Raw genomic sequence first — 5,000 nt, forward strand, 5'->3', positions numbered from 1 at the left:
ACGGGAGGGGGGCTAGTGAAAGGTAGTAAACGAGAGTGGGAAAAAGTACTAAATGATATGACAGGGGGAGTGAAGTGTGTCAGAGTAACGATGTAGGGGGAAGACAGTGGACAACGTGTTTTGGAGGGGTGTGTTGGGGGTGTGGGTGGCGGTGGGTAGGTGGGGAGGCGGTCTAGGGGTGGGTCCGGCGAGGAGGTGGGGAAAAGATTTTTAGATAGGGTGAATAAGAGGTGAGAGACAAGGAGGGGTTGTAATGGTGTGTGTGTGTGTGTGTGTGTGTGTGTGTGTGTGTGTGTGTGTGTGTGTGTGTGTGTGTGTGTGTGTGTGTGTGTGATGTACTATAGTGAAGGAGACTGTTTGCTTGGGGCTACACAGTGGTCTTTCTGTCATAATTCTCTCTCTCTCTCTCTCTCTCTCTCTCTCTCTCTCTCTCTCTCTCTCTCTCTCTCTCTCTCTCTCTCTCTCTCTCTCTCTCTCTCTCTCTCTCTCTCTCACACACACACACACACACACACACACACACACACACACACACACACACACTAACACATCGCCATCTTCTATCTTGGATAATTACAATAACTACCTTTGAAACTCCTCCTTCTCCTCTTCCTCCTTCTCCTTCTTCTCCTCCTCCTCCTCCTCCTCCTCCTCCTCCTCCTCCTCCTCCTCCTCCTCCTCCTCCTCCTCCTCCTCCTCCTCCTCTCTTAATCACTATTACCATGCTGAACCATAACTAGTTTTGGAAGTCCGTTAAGAGTGGATAAAGTCTCCCCTCTATTGACGAGAGAGAGACAGAGACAGAGACAGAGAGAGAGAGAGAGAGAGAGAGAGAGAGAGAGAGAGAGAGAGAGAGAGAGAGAGACAGTTGGGGGAGGGAGTAAAGATAGAAAGAAAGAAGCATGAGTAGTAGTAGTATAGAAAATAGATGAGGGAAAGATGATAAAGGAATGAAAGGAAAAATATGGGAAGAAGTGGAGGAGGAGGAGGAGGAGGAAGAAGTAGAAGAGGAGGAAATATAGGAAGACGAAAAAATAAACAAAATAAATGGTAAATGGAAAATGAGAGAAAGTAGAGAATTTGAGATGAGGAGGTATAAGGAAAAGCTAGGAGGAGGAGGAGGAGGAGGAGGAGGAGGTAGACATGGCAGCGGCGTGAATGAGGCAGGTCAACAGCACACGGTCCCATGCTGGTTTATTTACTCTCTGAATGTTTCATGGCAAATGCATCAAAGGCGGGAAGTCAAATGATATACAAACAGCTGGCAGGCCTTACACCCCCTCACTCAGCAGTCCCCGGGGGCGCGCTTCTGTGTCTGTGGGGTGAAGAGGACCGAGAGAAGGAGGACAAGGAGGAGAAGGAGGACAAGAAGGAAGAAGAGGTAGAAGAGGAAGGTAGTAGTAGTAGTGGTAGTGGGTGAATAGAGTAATATTTTTGACCGACTACCTACTCATTTCCTTTTTTAGTACATTAGAAGACACACTTATTTACAAAGCAGGTAGTGTGAATGCTGTACCTGCTATCTTAAAATGTACTATATCTGACTAAGAGGAAGGTGGTAGTAGTGGTAGTATGTGAAGAGTAATATTTTTGACCGGCTACCTACTCACTTCCCGCCCCGTTTTATAGTACATGAGAAGACACACACTTATTTACAAACCAGGTAGTGTTAAAATCTACTATTTCTGACTATCTTTTGCTGCAAGTACTACCTCTGCTGACTACTCTTACTGAATACCATTGCTACTAGTACTGCCTCTATTGACTGACTGGCCCACTCACTGACTGACTGACTAGTGCTGCCTACCCTTGTGTTGTTTTTTGGGTGTGGTTTATTGTTATGGTTGATGTTCATAGTGTTTTTCTGCGGAACCACTATTATTATTATTATTGCTATTAGTTTTATTCCTATTAGTTTTATTCCTTATTGCTATTAGTTTTTTTTCGAATTTTGTTTTATTTATTTTTTTTTTTCATTATTGTTATTGCTCAAACCATCACCATCAGTTTTCGCTCAGTACTGTCATCTCATCACCATGCAAACTCTTGTACGCCTTTCTGATGTTTTCTTTGTCATCACCATCACCATCACCACCACCACCACCACCACCACCACCACCACCACCACCACTACTTCTCGTTTGCTTATCAATCACCATCACTCTCACCACATCATCATCACCATTATTTCTATCTGTTCATCTATTCATCCATTTACTTTCTCTCTCTCTCTCTCTCTCTCTCTCTCTCTCTCTCTCTCTCTCTCTCTCTCTCTCTCTCTCATTTTCCATCATTTTCCAGTGGATTTCTTTCTTTTCTCCTATTTGGATTCCTGACATTGGGGAATAGAGGGGAAAAGAATCATGGGGGACGGGAGACGGAGAGGGGGAGAAAATGAAGGGGACACAAGGGAATTTAAGAGAGAGAGAGAGAGAGAGAGAGAGAGAGAGGTGAGGGGAGAGTAGTATCGAGGTTCTTGGAAGAGGTGAACAATGGAGAAAGGAAGGAAAGAAGGAAGGAAGAAGGAAGAATGGGTGAGAGAGAGAGAGAGAGAGTAGGAAATCTGTTGGCCCTTCTAGTCTGAGCCTCACGCCATTCCGTCATTATCACTCCTTCAGCAGCAGGTTGGAGGGCTGACCACACAACAGATTGACGAGAACCCTGCACAACATCCGCCCCTGTGACCTGTCCTCTTCCTCCTGCCCTTATGTGATCTGTAGGAAGGGCGACTGGAGTGAGAGAGAGAGAGAGAGAGAGAGAGAGAGAGAGAGAGAACAGAAGCACACATTTCCTATTACCAATATATCAAAGTCTCACCCCTTCTATTTTTAAGAGGTTGTAGAAGAAATTACCATGTTTTATTTTTTAAGGATATTTTTCATAGGTTCTGTGTCATTAATAGGAAGAAAACAACATTAAAACACTTGAAAGCACGAGGAATCATCTCTAGCATCTTTTAAAAATTGTCTAGTTGAGAGAGGAAAGTGTTTAAGGATAGGGAGCAGAAAATAGATAAATAGATTAGTCATTAGTAGACCTCACTATATAACGTGGATGGTGATAAGCTACAGTATTTACTCATGGGTCTCCTGGTCTTCAAAACGCTTTCTTCTCTCGTCATTTTTACTCTCGAAAGCTACATACAGAACTGTTTTTTTATCAATCTTTTTTTTTATTTTGACAATGCAGAATCTTTATTAACTTTCACCACAGTACGCAATAACTCACACCACAAAACGCAATGTGTGGAGACTTTAAAAATACTCACATGAAAGAAAAGGCTTAAAAAGAATACATTTCAACTTTTCCAGCCTGTGCAGTGTTTGCAGGTGGTTGTAAAACGAGGAGAGACGCTCCTAAGCTGTTAATGATTAAAGAAAGACATGTGAAATAGCAGTGAAAGCGTTAAACTACATCATTTGCGGAATCTTGAAAGCACCATTGAAAACACATGACTCCCCACGACAGCCTGCGGAATGTAAGATAAGACAATGGAATCTTTAAGAGCACATATAAAGTCAGGAATGTAGGAATGTAAACTTGTGGAGGAGGAGAACATGAACTAGTGCTAAGGAAGGGCGTGGGATAGCTTTGTAAGGGAACCCTCCATTCAGAAGACGCTGACGGGTGAGGGGGGCGCTGGTGAAGATAGAACCGGTCTATTTCAAACGTTAGAGGTTATTCAAAAGTCCTCGTGAGTTCCCTAAGAATGTCCATAAATTTGTGAGATAACTTATGACGGATGAAAACTTCCGAGTAAGGCGAGAAAGGAGGAGTTTTGCCACCGACGTGTAATACATACCTTACCCAGTATTCAGAAATGGTTTCCGTTCTAACCATGACTGTTCTCAAAAGGTCACAGAGAGAAATTAAGCCCTTGAATACCATGACGTGTTTCCATATTCATTCTGCTTACTATCTGATAATTTTATACAGCTTCAGAAACTCATGTGGGGGATTGAAATAGTAAAGACTGTGACCATTAATCTTCTGACACTCCATAGACCTTTCCTAATGTCAATAAAATGGTCTAATCGTACACAAATCACAAGGTATAAATGTGTCCCAGTCAATAGTATTTTTTTCCTATTAATATGTAGAAAACGTGTTCGTCTGCCACTATAACAGTAAAAGCACTGTCAAAATGGTTGTATTAGTTGTGTAACGTAGAAATGCTTAAGATTAATTGTACATAGACACGCTCGAAAGGTTGAGGTAAAAGGTATTGTATTGCGTGTTTTGCTTGATGAAGTGTGTTGTTTTTGTGTTGTTTTGTGGTAAGTGGTGCGGTTGTTATTTGAGAAAGGAAAGAGATGGAAGAGAAATAATTAGAAAGAAAGAGAAATGTGATACTACCAACGAGATTTTGTGTGTTTTGAGAGAGAGAGAGAGAGAGAGAGAGAGAGAGAGAGAGAGAGAGAATATAAAGAAAATATTTAGATTACAGAAGGAAAATGGAACACATGCATACACATCTCTCTCTCTCTCTCTCTCTCTCTCTCTCTCTCTCTCTCTCTCTCTCTTTCTCGATGTTATAATTTTCCTACAATGCTTCATGCTATCTGGTTAGTGAGAGAAATGAGAGCTACATTTTCTTTCTCCTCCTCCTCCTCCTCCTCCTCCTCCTCCTCCTCCTCCTCCTCCTCCTCCTCCTCCTCCTCCTCCTCCTCCTTATTAGCCGGCTTAGTCTATTTAATCTGCTACAACAACAACAACAACAACAACAACACTACTACTACTACTACTACTACTACTACTACTACTACTACTACTACTTGTCTTTGTAAGTACATTCACTGCTACTATATTCTTACTTTATACTTTTTTACCTTCTCAACCTTTTCAACTCCTTCCTTCCTTTCCTCCTCCCCTTCCTCTTCCCCTTCCTCTTCCCCTTCCTCCTCTTACGATGGATGGAAATATTCGACAGCACCCTCATTTTTCCTCCAGTTTTCCCTTGACCTTGGAAAACGAGAAAACTCCCACATCTCTCTCTCTCT

General features: G+C 42.4%; 1 protein-coding gene across 1 annotated transcript in view; it reads left to right on the plus strand.

Annotated features, from left to right (window-relative positions):
* Positions 1–5,000, plus strand: part of LOC123518832 (guanine nucleotide-binding protein G(o) subunit alpha) — a 221,543-nt gene that overhangs the window by 1,039 nt on the left and 215,504 nt on the right. The window lies entirely within an intron of this gene.

Source organism: Portunus trituberculatus, chromosome 44 (genome assembly GCF_017591435.1).
Source record: "Portunus trituberculatus isolate SZX2019 chromosome 44, ASM1759143v1, whole genome shotgun sequence".
Taxonomy (NCBI): Eukaryota; Metazoa; Arthropoda; class Malacostraca; order Decapoda; family Portunidae; genus Portunus; species Portunus trituberculatus.